Source organism: Eptatretus burgeri, chromosome 12 (genome assembly GCF_056783735.1).
Source record: "Eptatretus burgeri isolate ZD-2024b chromosome 12, Ebu_testis_v1, whole genome shotgun sequence".
Classification (NCBI taxonomy): Eukaryota; Metazoa; Chordata; class Myxini; order Myxiniformes; family Myxinidae; genus Eptatretus; species Eptatretus burgeri.
Window position 1 is genome coordinate 5,918,697 of NC_140972.1, and position 15,321 is coordinate 5,934,017.

The following is a 15,321-nucleotide window of genomic DNA, read 5'->3' on the forward strand; positions in this document are numbered from 1 at the left end:
TGTAATCCTTTCCCAAACCAATAATGTCCAAACGATATAAATTGCATCCATCATGATGAACCTTGTACAGGATAAAAATCAAAATGCCAAAACATTGGAATAATCATGTCATTAAAGTTGGATTGTTGAAGCTAGCTGTACATTCCACGATCAAATCATCTTACCAGGTAACCTCAGTCTTCACTTCTTAGTCTCTTTCACCGGCCCGTGACTAAGAGTTAAGACAATGTCTCCAAGGCCTGAAAACAGATTGGAGAAGCAGATTGAATCATCGAAGAAGTCCTTTAATACAATGCGTAACAGGACGTACAACTATTGTTCATGCTTTTGGAGAGCATCATGTTCCCAATGTATTAAACATTATTATTATTATTATTATTATTATTATTATTATTATTATTATTATTATTATTAGGAGACCAAGCATTTATATGCTAGGTCTCCTATTGTTTTCGTTATTTTATTATTATTCTTTCTGCCGAATTTTTGTGGAAGCTCCAGCATCGGCACTGCTGCTCCGATAAAGTTAAAACTTCACAGGAATGTCCGTGCGAATGGGAACTGATGCATATTATTTCCGAGTTTTGATTTCGCAATCATCAGGCCAACCAGCTTGGTTTAACCAAAAAAAAGAAATGCTATCAATTTGATTGTTGACAGGTTATGATCGATTACCGATGGTAGAAAAAAAATGTATAAGATGATGTCATCGGTGAAGCAGTTTGCCAGCCACGTCGAGGTTAAAAAAACATTTTTTTCTGATTAACACGAAACATTTTTTGTGGCATCTACACCACGACAAAAACTTGAATATGAAATTTCGTTTCGATCTGACGCTTGGTTTAGTAATGACAAATTAAACAAAATTGATGAAAATTGATGATGTCATAGGTTACATCATCTTGGAGTACTTTTCCAGATTGGAGTAAGCTAAAAAAAGCTATTTCTCCAAAACTGCTGCTCTGATGAAGTCGAAACTTGCCATGCAATGTTGGGGCAAATGGAAACTGACGCATTCTTTTTTCAAAATTTTGATTTTGCAATCACCACGGCAACCAGCTTGGATTTAAATAAAAACTCAAAAACTCTTATTCTCCAAAACCACAAATGGTATTAATTTGATTCTTCTCAGGTTAAAATTGACTATCCATGCCGCAAAAAAAAAAAAAAAATTGTATAAGATGTCATCAGTTACGTGGTTTGGCTGCCATGTTGGATCAATGGTGAACCTCGTAAAAAAATCTTCTTCTTCAATAGCGTTCAACCGATTGATGTGAAACTTGGCACATATGATCGAGTACCCCTGGGGAATGTATATGCTGTTAATGATGATGTCATAGATCACGTGGTTTTGAAATTGCCTCGTATTGGACAAGGGACATTGGGCCCCTGCATCACTACACACAGTTTTTATTATTATTATTATTATTATGATTATTATTATTATTATTATTCAGGCATGCCTGTACGTGCGTGGCAGTACGTGCGTGGCTGTACGTGCAAAAAAAACAAAAAACTTTCAAACCGCGTGCCAGAAACAACAACCACACAGGCCGTTCCTTCGCTCTTGCGTGCCCATACGTGCGTGGCCGTACGTGCGTGGCTGTACGTGCAAAAAAAAATAAAAAAAACTTTCAAACCGCGTGCCAGAAACAACAACCACACAGGCCGTTCCTTCGCTCTGCTAAACGACGACTGGATTGGGGCATTGTGTTTATCTATAAATGCGCATAAGAAATCGAGAAATTATTAGAATACATTAAGTCATCGCTATCCGGAAGTGGTGCGTGCCCATACGGAATGTTCACATGCATTCCATGAATTAATTATCGCTTGCATTGAAGTTACAACTGCTGTGATACTTACACACACAGAGTTAATTAAAATCCAAATTAAAATCAAGTTTACCTCCCTGTCTTTGCTTGCCATGACATTCGCTGCCATTGACCATTGCCACTCCTACGCCACGGTAACTAAGGCGCCCTTTCCCCATCGGCCACGCCTACACAGCAACGTGTCCTGTCATTGGTTTGGTAAATATATGGCCATAACTTGGGAACCACTTGTCCGATTAATATCAAACCTTGAAAAGGCACATACTCAGGTCCCCGGCAATATACCTGGCAAGTTTCAATTAGATCGGACCAGTGGTTGTCGAGAAACAGCGGTCACAGACACACAGATTGCTGGAATTATAGATAGATTATTTCATATGCAGCCAGAAGCTGCTGGGTGCATCTTTGCTGGGAGCATGACTGTGCCGCTGATCCAGTGCCCACCTGTTTCCAGTAAGCTGTTACTCAATTTTGCCAAACTCGAAGGATGACAGGCTGAGTCAATCCACCTCGTGTTATTTAACAAGCCAACAGGGGCTCATACTCAAGACCCTAAGATCTTAAGCCAGCCGCGTTAACCGTTGAGCCTTCACCAGGCTTACCTGTATCAATGATTTGATCTTATTGCACCATTGCTAAACTCTTTGCTTTGTAAAACTTCCTGATGGACGGGCATACAATTCATTCTGTTAACATGTACAAACACAATTTGAAGTTATTCATGGAAAACTGGACAAATTTGTAGTTTTATTTTTAACGAGAACGCAGCTGAACAGTTTTATTTTGTCGTTTGTCACAGTATCTTGGGTTGAAATCAAATAGTGAATGAATATTGAATATGGATGGATTAATGTTATTGCCATTTCAAGGTATATCAGGGAATGCCACTGAATCTTCCTGGGTGATGAAATACTGTGCACTGCTTTCTTTGCCATTCCTCCTTAATAGTCGTACTTGGGCCAGGTATGGATTTGTAATTTATTCAGGGTGTCAGTGATAACTTGCCTACTCTTTGTGAAAGACACCATGTGATCTCGAAGGTCTACCGATAAACCAATTCTGATAGTCGGGTCCCCATTTGAACGTCTCGTTGAGGGATGGTCCACTTACTGATGCTGCTTCAGCAGAACACAGCCAGGTGAAACACCAGGGTGACTTTATAGTTGGGTAGGGAATATAACCAGATTGGCAGGATTGTCTAGAGGTACACACACTCATCTCTAAGCTGTCTAGCCTGAGTTTGAATCTCGATCCAGGTATAAACGGTCATCCCGGTGAGTCGCACACAGGGTGATGAATCGATGTGTGTGCCATCCCTCGGGTGGACGTTAAACAGGTTCCCCATCTACCAGCATTCCTTAGTGGACGTTAAACTTCCCGCAATGCAGTCTTTCACAAAGAGTTGGTGAGCTATCGCCGGCACCATGAACAAATTGCAAATTCCTGCCCCAACCAGCAGAGGGCATTGCATTAGCGGTACAGCCACACCCTCGTCCAATGATGCCACCCCTCAGCCTTGTGCTACATATGAAAGAAGAAGTGTAATATAACCCCTGTGACTAGTGAGCTTAAAGATGAGTATGTTACCTGCTGCGCTGTCCTGTCAAACCTGATATTGGATAAGATGTACTTCAAAATATATACCATTTTCATTCCAAATCTGCTTCTCACCAAGGCCGTTAGTGTTATGACTATCCATCGGGATTTTGTTCGAGTTCATCGTATTTGTGGAAAAGCGTTTCCAGGGACGGTTTTTGGATTAGCGTTGCAGGGTGGGTTGCTTCTTGCTTTGTGAGCAGGAATCAGAAACTTTTTTTCTTGACTTGATTTAGTTCTGACAGCTGCAAGGATACATCATCGGCCAAGACGTCATTAATCTTTTGGCGCTTCTCAAAAGGTTCACTTATTGAATGAAGTCATTTTGGGTGAGCATTGCTTTGTGGGTCCAATGGTTGTAAACACAAGTACGGCACAACTTACCACACTTGGGTATAATTTACATGCACCCAGCCGGGTTACCGCACCAAATGTACGCAGAGCAGTTTGCCCTGCTCGCGGAATGCACATCGTCTGCAAAATGAAATTTATGATCTAATTTACCCAAAGCCATGCTCTTGCTTATATAAATGAAACATACTGTCTGATTATAACGGGTGTAAATCTCGTCGATGTGTTTTAAGGTTGAGTTTAAAATGACAAACATTTATTGCTCCAAATATGATGCGTACATGCTTTAAAGTCATAACTGGGACTCCTATTCAGCTACCTTATAAATTGGCTCTTTGAACCTTTTGAATCTCCCCCCTCAGATGACTTCGGAAAGCATGGCTCGGTATATGCAGTGAGCGCGCACTCATCGCTAGGGGTGAGTAACTCACAAGTCTTGTTCGGCCTCACGGCTAAAATTGCAGTTGGTAGCAGCAAACCACTGAATGCTCCAAACTACCAAAGGTTTCAGAAAGTGATCTGAACACGCAAGGCCCTCTGGGTGTCATATTGATTATGTTGTTGGAAAGGGAAATGAAGGCATCAAGTTGCAGCTCTTATCTGGTGTTTATGTGGCCTTCTGGAAGAAGAGTTCACATATTTATCCATCGGTTTTTGTCTACACACGAATACGCTGATAACCCCCATTAACCCCTACTTCCCCACCCCGAAGGCAACCTCCTTCCAAATTTCCAGTGTTTCCTTCTCGATCTATCTTGTCCACCCCGTGCGCACCCTCCCGTACCTCTCATTCCTCCCCACATCCCTTATTTGTCCAAGTCTGTCTCTATTTTGTCCTTTTACTCGACTGTTGGTGTTTCCACTTCTCTCTGCTGTCCCTTATGTTCTGCTATGTCCTGATCCATTCATTGTTCCAGCTCTTCCATGAGCCTTGACTTTGTAACCAAAAAAAAAATAATGATAGAAGTTGCAGATCATAATAGTGAGAAGGTGTAAGCGTCCTTACCATCCAGAAATCCGAATAACTACACAAAGGAAATGTAAAAAAAAAATTGGAATGTCGTGACTTGTGCAAAATGTGTACAAGCGTGTAGAACCGTTACCATTTGTCCTTTCATATCTCCATCATCGATTTATTTAATTTAACATTTCATTTCCATGTTGTGTCCCTTTTTAGTGAATGCATACTGGACTGGCATTTGATTCCAAATTCAGCTAGATATTTGAATCATTACTGGTGTGTGTGTGTGCTGCTGATATGCTCAATCGGGCACGAAGTTGGAATTTGATCAGGGTGCCGGCGGTAGCCCACCTACTCTTCGCGAAGGAGACCATAGGATCTCCACTGTCTACCAAGTAATGCTGGCAGCCGCGACACCCATTTCTCTGCATGTGAAGCACCAAGCTGTCAGTTTATAGCTGGGTTGAGATTCAGACCCATGCTACACGGCTCAGAGGCAAGTGTGCGTACCTCTCGGCCATCCTTCAAGCCTCAGTGTGTTCAGGATGAAGATAAAGTCATGTGAATATATAACTGGATGCATCTGTGACACAAGCTTGACGTTTTGTTGATGTGACATATTAAGTGACTGCAATTCTCCGACGTGGTGTCCTGCTTGAGTTTTTCCATTCAGAGATTCATTCGGATCGACTAATGTGACACTTTTAATGGGTGGAATTTCATCCTTTAACAAGAAGAGCACTCGGTAGAGTGCATACATCTGCCAGGCTGATTAGTTTACGTTTTGGATCCCACTGATAGGCCGGATCTGGATTCAGACATGAACTAAAATTTAATCGGCTTCTTCTTATCACCAAAGCAACTGACCCACCAAGTTTCGTCCGAATCCATCTGCAACTTTTTGAGATATTGTGTTCCATATCGTTTTTGGCCCCATCACTCAACGGTGAAGAATCACTTAAATTATTATCAGATTTGGATTCGGATCTTCATCAAAATCGAATCATTTTGTCCTTGTCACCTACCCAAGCTCTACACCAAGTTTTGTCCGGATCCCTCCACAACTTTTTCCTCTATTATTCTACCTTGAGCTGTTGTACGAGAGACACTTCGTGTGCAGTAGCTTGTTAATGAGTTGGAGGAGTATTCCTGGAGAGCTTGCTCATTTGTATATTCTGATCACAGCTGCGCTGTTCACATCTTCAGCTTCCGCTTCATTTCATGAAATCTCCCTCAGGTACTATAAATCAACACGTGGTACTTATCTCTGTTGAAACTTCTTCGCATGATAACTCGTCTGTCTGCCTAAATAGAGCACAAAGATGGAGATGGGGAGTAGAGAATGAACATTCCATCAGGAAGAAGACAGGGAGCAGAATATGAAGTTTGACAAAAACATTAAAATGTTTGCTGCCAATCAGTCTCTTTGGCGATCGGGCACAATCTTGGATGGGTCACCACTCGGACACATGATACCAGCAAGCTGGCACTCATTTTGCCGACCTCGGAAGAATAACAGTTGACTCCAACCCCACCTGGTGTTAATTCAATAGGAAGTGGGATTTGAACTCAGGAGCCTCGGATCCCAAGCCCACCACTTCAACCATTGAGCCAACACCAGGTGTGTGTATGTGTGTATGTATATATATATATATATATATATATATATATATATATATATATATATATATATATATATATATATATATATATATATATATATATATATATATATATATATATATATATATATATATATATATATATATATATATATATATATATATATATATATATATATATTGTTACGGTTCTTGGAACCGTATGCATACAACATACAAGTGTCCCAAGTCAGTTATAACATTAGTATACATGCAGATTGATCCCTTTCTTGTGTGTGGTGGGGAAACACGGGGGTGCATTGCGATGGGCCTTTAGTTAGGTTAATAATTCATTTTCTCCCCTTTTATTTTATTTCCCCTTTTATTTGAACCACGGTACCTTCATGTCGCTTGCCTCGCCTCGCTTACCACAGCGTGATGAGCGCCTACCCAGAGACTCGTTTTCCGAGTCAGAATCCTGATGTTCGCTGTGGCAGTTCCATCTCAGCTTCCACCTTTCCAAACCCAGACATGTGGTGTGGGCAGGCTTTGCTGGCCTCTGGCGAGACCCTGCCGGGGAAGGCGGACCGCATGAAGGCCCGGTCCAATCAGGATGAACGATGACGTCAGCTTCGCCATGGCTCCACCCCCTAGCTCCGTGATCTATAAAATACGAAGCAATCCTCAGAGTAATGTGGTATGGGATGAAAAGGAGTTTGTTGGAGTGGGAGGATTGGAAGGTTGCAGTTGTTATTGACGGGGTCGTTGTGAAGGTGTTCCGCTGCTTGGCTCTGACCACGTCCCGCCTCAACGGCCCGACTGCTGGTCCACGCACACCTGACCTCGACCGGGTCTCTTGCCTGCTCCTGTCAACTGCTCCATTTCTCTCCTCAGACTTCGTTCTCTCCACTCAAGCTCCTTGACGGACACGATCTCCACACGTGCGATTGTGGACCGAACCGCACGACCTTTGTAAGGTGCCGCACCACGGAGCACCCTTTCCCCCGAAACGCTCAGGTACCAGAAACTGTGACCTCAACTCCCTCCCTTCCTGGCTGCAAAAGGTCCCCTTTTCTTTTCATTGGGTTTATTTTGTCTGAGTGTGTGGTGCCTCTCCATTAGATAAGCCTGTTTAAGATCTTTATTGTTGTGATTGTTGCTTGTATTAATCTCGCGTCATGTCTGCATTGTGTCTGCTTTTATAAGTTGCTTGCATAATTGTCGCACCACATCTCTCTCATCTTCCCCTGCGTAACACACCCAATAAACCTTTTTCCTGTGCCGCATGCTTTTCCCCGCTTTAATGTAAATAAATCATTGTAGAAATGTTCCCAGCTCGTCTTTGTCTTTTCCTCCATTGGTCTAGCATGGTTCGAATGTGAGTTTAGCCGGGTCTTTATTCCCGATAATCCGTTCCTTCTAGCCGGTACGTCCTTGGCAGTTCCGCTCGGCTGCATCCGATCCAGAAAGGTAGTTGGTAGTTGGTACTCTACCGTAGTCGGTAGTGTCATCCGGTTCGGGCAAGGTGTACCGGGGGCGTGGTTCCCTGATAGTCGAAAGCGCGTGGTTAATTAGGTAACTTGATTTTAAACAGGAGGACTCTACTCTACGCGGTTGAGGTATTGGCGTCCACGGTCGGTTAAGCGACACGCCACCTCACGGACTTATCCGTGAGCGACAGCCTACAATTCCGGGGAGTCTGGTGGGAATCGATGTAGTTTTCCCCCACCTCGTGGTCGTTCTCTCGACCAGACCCCGGCCTGCAACAATATATATATATATATATATATCTCACACACACACACACACACACACACACACACACACACACACACACACACACACACACACACACACACACACACACACACACACGGAAAGACTTGCAACTGGGAGTATAATCAATGGAATCCATGATAAGTTCTCCAACCTTTAATTGAACAAACAATGACTCAACAGTTTTGATTAACAACATGTGTGAAGCAATACGCATCCGTTACCCTTTCACAAGAGTGATGAAAATTATCATATATATATATATATATATATATATATATATATATATATATATATATATATATATATATATATATATATATATATATATATATATATATATATATATATATATATATATATATATATATATTCCTCTTCTTTCGGCTGCTCCCGTTAGGGGTCGCCACAGCGGATCATCCATATGATGCGCATCGTGATTTGGCACATGTTTTACGCCGGATGCCCTTCCTGACGCAACCCTGGTCACCTCTTACGACACAGGGATATGGTACACCTATTTTAACCGGGGTATACACCGGCCCAGTATAATGGTACTCATTTCGCCGACCTCGGAAGGATGACAGGCTGAGTCAACCCCCTGGTGTATTAATTCAGTGGACCAACGGGGCTTGAACTCAGGACCTTTTGGATCCCAAGCCGCTGCCCTAACCACTGCGCCAACACCAGGCTTATATATATATATATATATACATACATATATATATATATACATACATATATATATATATATACATACATATATATATATATATATATACATACATATATATATATATACATATATATATACATATACATATACATTCACCAGGCAATCCACGAGCGGATTGCTTGTGCACAAACATACATATCAAACAGAGCAGCCTATCTGGATTTCAGGTGTATTTGCCTCTTTTGAAGGCACCTTTTTTATCCAAAAAAAAGGGTAAAAAAAATCAAAACATTTGGAGACGTGCACCTTAACCCCATGGCCAAAGTACACAGTCCAGCAACACTGTCCCGTTGGCATACACCTGCCCCCCAGCTCAAAGGCTGAAGCACACGGTCAAACACACACATCTTAACCCCAAAGGGCCAGAATATATGGTCATACAATTGGACCCCTCCATAGGAAATAGTCCCCATGACTTCAAAGGCATGCCACCCTGAATTTGTGATTGTTTGCCCTCATCAGGATGGCATTCCAATAAATATCTAACCAATGATGACGACACTCGTCGTTTAAACATCGATCACACGTCCTGACTGTTATGGTGAGCATTGCCGCGGATTATGTCTCACATGGTAAAATCTCATGCTTTGGTGTAGGACTTTATGTCCATTGGAGATCTGGGGCGTGCTCGTCCCACTCCACATACTTCGATTTTCCTGCTGATCACATCATGTGCCTTCTGGTTGAGTGGTTTGCATTAGCGGGAACAATAATCTGGGTGGCAGGACAGTTGTTATTTGCGGATTATGCGTTTTTACCGTGCGAGACGTAATCCGTGGCGATGCTCACCATAACTGAGGACGTGCGATCAATGTTTCAATGACAAATGTGGTCATCATTCGTTAGATATTCATCGGAATGCCATCTTGATGAGTGCAAATATGGCCAAATTCTGGAAAGGCAGCTCCGTTTGATCTCTAACTAATATAATATTGACCATGTAATCTTTGTCTGTTTGGTTCAGGTCCAGATCCGGCCTATCATTGGGATACAAAATGTAAACTGCTCAGCCTGGCAGAGGTATGCACTCTACCGAGTGCCGTGCTAGTTTGATAATTTTTTTTGTATACAATTGTTTTTGATTGATAAACCTAGTAAATAAATAACGAGAGAAATGGATATGATATCGACACAATGGGGAAAATCTCCCTTAAATCCAGCCATCATTAAGAGTGTTACGAGTGGTTTTGATCCCCTTGCACTCAATTCCAGCACATTATACAAGCCGTAACAAGGCCCCAATAATCAAACCACTGCATCCTGAATCAGCGAAATAAGTGAGAGTTTGTTCCTGTTTTTAATTTATCAATTTGTCAGAGTTTAAGGAACTTTTTGAATATATGAAATGGGTACATACCGATGTCTTGATCAAACTCGATCGATACACTTGTCATGGCAGGACTTGTCTTACTTCTCATAGCAGGACTTGGACAGAAAGGTAAAACTGGACCAAAAGAGAATTTGACAAAGTCATTTAGAAATAATTGACAGTAGATGTTCATCGTAAGCTTCATTAATATGAAAAGATTTATAGTACAGTTTGTCTTCCTCTTTTGAAAGTGGGCCATAAATAAAGTGACAGAGGAAACTTGTGCCCTTTGTGATGAGCTGTGAGGGAAGAGCCATTACAGGAGGTTCCTGCTGGGACAACAGCTGCTGCTTGTGACTAGTGGAGGGTTAAACCCAGCAGATGTCCACACAATCAACTCAGGACTCATTCGTCACACTGAACCACATGCGTACATACATTAAGATGTCGAACTTGGAATCCTCGTTGTAGATTTATTTATTTCGTTTTCTTCATCAGGGTATTTGTAAAGTCCTTGTGCAACTTTAAACTTTAATACCTTTGGCATGCACACATGATAGAAGCAAACTGTAAGTAGGATATCAAAGCATAATTCATCACGTTTTTATACAATACAGTTGCAATTTGTAGGTTTCAACGTAACCACCACCTTTTATCATACGTCGTTGAATCGGATTTACCAACTCATTGAAAACATTCTCCAGTTGTTGTTCAGTGATTTCATGATTCGCATGTGTGATCCTAGCCCTAAGTTCATCCAAAGAATGTGCATTTTATAAATGAACAAACGTTTTAAAATAGCCACAAAAAAGTGGTCAAACAGGGAAATATCGGATTAACGAGGCGGCAGAGCAATTGGTCGATATCCGATGAACAAGGTGGCAAAGCAATTGGTCCATATCAGATGAACAAGGTGGCAAAGCAATTGGTTCATATGAGATGAACAAGTTGGCAAAGCAATTGGTCCATATCAGATGAACAAGGTGACAAAGCAATTGGTCCATATCAGATGAACGAGGTGGCAAAGCAATTGGTCCATATCAGCTGAACGAGGTGGCAAAGCAATTGGTTCATATGAGATGAACAAGTTGGCAAAGCAATTGGTCCATATGAGATGACCAAGGTGGCAAAGCAATTGGTCCATATGAGATGACCAAGGTGGCAAAGCAATTGGTTCATATGAGATGAACAAGTTGGCAAAGCAATTGGTCCATATCAGATGAACAAGGTGGCAAAGCAATTGGTTCATATGAGATGAACAAGTTGGCAAAGCAATTGGTCCATATCAGATGAACGAGGTGGCAAAGCAATTGGTCTCTATCAGATGAACAAGGTGGCAAAGCAATTGGTCCATATGAGATGACCAAGGTGGCAAAGCAATTGGTCCATATGAGATGAACAAGTTGGCAAAGCAATTGGTCCATATCAGATGAACAAGGTGGCAAAGCAATTGGTCCATATCAGATGAACGAGGTGGCAAAGCAATTGGTCTCTATCAGATGAACAAGGTGGCAAAGCAATTGGTCCATATGAGATGACCAAGGTGGCAAAGCAATTGGTCCATATGAGATGACCAAGGTGGCAAAGCAATTGGTTCATATGAGATGAACAAGTTGGCAAAGCAATTGGTCCATATCAGATGAACAAGGTGGCAAAGCAATTGGTCCATATCAGATGAACAAGGTGGCAAAGCAATTGGTTCATATGAGATGAAGAAGTTGGCAAAGCAATTGGTCTATATCAGATGAACAAGGTGACAAAGCAATTGGTCCATATCAGATGAACAAGGTGGCAAAGCAATTGGTCCATATCAGATGAACAAGGTGGCAAAGCAATTGGTCCATATCAGATGAACAAGGTGGCAAAGCAATTGGTTCATATGAGATGAACAAGTTGGCAAAGCAATTGGTCCATATCAGATGAACAAGGTGGCAAAGCAATTGGTCCATATCAGATGAACGAGGTGGCAAAGCAATTGGTTCATATGAGATGAACAAGTTGGCAAAGCAATTGGTCCATATCAGATGAACAAGGTGGCAAAGCAATTGGTTCATATGAGATGAACAAGTTGGCAAAGCAATTGGTCTATATCAGATGAACAAGGTGACAAAGCAATTGGTCCATATCAGATGAACAAGGTGGCAAAGCAATTGGTCCATATCAGATGAACAAGGTGGCAAAGCAATTGGTTCATATGAGATGAACAAGTTGGCAAAGCAATTGGTTCATATGAGATGAACAAGTTGGCAAAGCAATTGGTCCATATCAGATGAACAAGGTGGCAAAGCAATTGGTTCATCTGAGATGAACAAGTTGGCAAAGCAATTGGTCCATATCAGATGAACGAGGTGGCAAAGCAATTGGTTCATATGAGATGAAGAAGTTGGCAAAGCAATTGGTCTATATCAGATGAACAAGGTGACAAAGCAATTGGTCCATATCAGATGAACAAGGTGGCAAAGCAATTGGTCCATATCAGATGAATGAGATGGCCAAGTAATTGGTCCATATTAGGTGAATGTGGTGACAAAGCAATTGGTCCATATCAGATGAACAAGTTGGCAAAGCAATTGGTCTATATCAGATGAACAAGGTGGCAAAGTAATTAGTCCGTATGAGATGAACAAGTTGGCAAAGCAATTGGTCTATGTCAGATGAACAAGGTGACAAAGCAATTGGTCCATATCAGATGAACAAGGTGGCAAAGTAATTAGTCCGTATGAGATGAACAAGTTGGCAAAGCAATTGGTCTATGTCAGATGAACAAGGTGGCAAAGCAATTGGTCCATATCAGCTGAACGAGGTGGCAAAGCAATTGGTTCATATGAGATGAACAAGTTGGCAAAGCAATTGGTCTATATCAGATGAACAAGGTCGCAAAGCAATTGGTCCATATCAGATGAACGAGGTGACAAAGCAATTGGTCCATATCAGATGAACGAGGTGGCAAAGCAATTGGTCCATATCAGCTGAACGAGGTGGCAAAGCAATTGGTTCATATGAGATGAACAAGTTGGCAAAGCAATTGGTCCATATCAGATGAACGAGGTGGCAAAGCAATTGGTCTCTATCAGATGAACAAGGTGGCAAAGCAATTGGTCCATATGAGATGACCAAGGTGGCAAAGCAATTGGTCCATATGAGATGACCAAGGTGGCAAAGCAATTGGTTCATATGAGATGAACAAGTTGGCAAAGCAATTGGTCCATATCAGATGAACAAGGTGGCAAAGCAATTGGTTCATATGAGATGAACAAGTTGGCAAAGCAATTGGTCCATATCAGATGAACGAGGTGGCAAAGCAATTGGTCTCTATCAGATGAACAAGGTGGCAAAGCAATTGGTCCATATGAGATGACCAAGGTGGCAAAGCAATTGGTCCATATGAGATGACCAAGGTGGCAAAGCAATTGGTTCATATGAGATGAACAAGTTGGCAAAGCAATTGGTCCATATCAGATGAACAAGGTGGCAAAGCAATTGGTCCATATCAGATGAACGAGGTGGCAAAGCAATTGGTCTCTATCAGATGAACAAGGTGGCAAAGCAATTGGTCCATATGAGATGACCAAGGTGGCAAAGCAATTGGTCCATATGAGATGACCAAGGTGGCAAAGCAATTGGTTCATATGAGATGAACAAGTTGGCAAAGCAATTGGTCCATATCAGATGAACAAGGTGGCAAAGCAATTGGTTCATATGAGATGAAGAAGTTGGCAAAGCAATTGGTCTATATCAGATGAACAAGGTGACAAAGCAATTGGTCCATATCAGATGAACAAGGTGGCAAAGCAATTGGTCCATATCAGATGAACAAGGTGGCAAAGCAATTGGTCCATATCAGATGAACAAGGTGGCAAAGCAATTGGTTCATATGAGATGAACAAGTTGGCAAAGCAATTGGTCCATATCAGATGAACAAGGTGGCAAAGCAATTGGTTCATCTGAGATGAACAAGTTGGCAAAGCAATTGGTCCATATCAGATGAACGAGGTGGCAAAGCAATTGGTTCATATGAGATGAACAAGTTGGCAAAGCAATTGGTCCATATCAGATGAACAAGGTGGCAAAGCAATTGGTTCATATGAGATGAACAAGTTGGCAAAGCAATTGGTCTATATCAGATGAACAAGGTGACAAAGCAATTGGTCCATATCAGATGAACAAGGTGGCAAAGCAATTGGTCCATATCAGATGAACAAGGTGGCAAAGCAATTGGTTCATATGAGATGAACAAGTTGGCAAAGCAATTGGTTCATATGAGATGAACAAGTTGGCAAAGCAATTGGTCCATATCAGATGAACGAGGTGGCAAAGCAATTGGTTCATCTGAGATGAACAAGTTGACAAAGCAATTGGTCCATATCAGATGAACGAGGTGGCAAAGCAATTGGTTCATATGAGATGAAGAAGTTGGCAAAGCAATTGGTCTATATCAGATGAACAAGGTGACAAAGCAATTGGTTCATATGAGATGAAGAAGTTGGCAAAGCAATTGGTCCATATCAGATGAACAAGGTGGCAAAGCAATTGGTCCATATCAGATGAATGAGATGGCCAAGTAATTGGTCCATATTAGGTGAATGTGGTGACAAAGCAATTGGTCCATATCAGATGAACAAGTTGGCAAAGCAATTGGTCTATATCAGATGAACAAGGTGGCAAAGTAATTAGTCCGTATGAGATGAACAAGTTGGCAAAGCAATTGGTCTATGTCAGATGAACAAGGTGACAAGGCAATTGGTCCATATCAGATGAACAAGGTGGCAAAGTAATTAGTCCGTATGAGATGAACAAGTTGGCAAAGCAATTGGTCTATGTCAGATGAACAAGGTGGCAAAGCAATTGGTCCATATCAGCTGAACGAGGTGGCAAAGCAATTGGTTCATATGAGATGAACAAGTTGGCAAAGCAATTGGTCTATATCAGATGAACAAGGTCGCAAAGCAATTGGTCCATATCAGATGAACGAGGTGACAAAGCAATTGGTCCATATCAGATGAACGAGGTGGCAAAGCAATTGGTCCATATCAGCTGAACGAGGTGGCAAAGCAATTGGTTCATATGAGATGAACAAGTTGGCAAAGCAATTGGTCCATATCAGATGAACGAGGTGGCAAAGCAATTGGTCTCTATCAGATGAACAAGGTGGCAAA

At 41.7% G+C, this 15,321-nt stretch overlaps 1 protein-coding gene across 8 annotated transcripts in view; it reads left to right on the top strand.

Annotated features, from left to right (window-relative positions):
- The window catches only part of LINGO1 (leucine rich repeat and Ig domain containing 1), a 393,052-nt gene that overhangs the window by 13,689 nt on the left and 364,042 nt on the right, over positions 1–15,321 (top strand). For 3 of the 8 annotated variants that reach the window (XM_085849327.1, XM_085849326.1, XM_085849325.1), the window contains one exon: positions 4,145–4,200. The exons of the other annotated variants lie outside the window; for them this stretch is intronic. The gene's annotated coding sequence lies outside the window, so the exon portion shown is untranslated. The remainder of the gene's footprint in view (positions 1–4,144; positions 4,201–15,321) is intronic. 8 annotated transcript variants of the gene reach the window in all.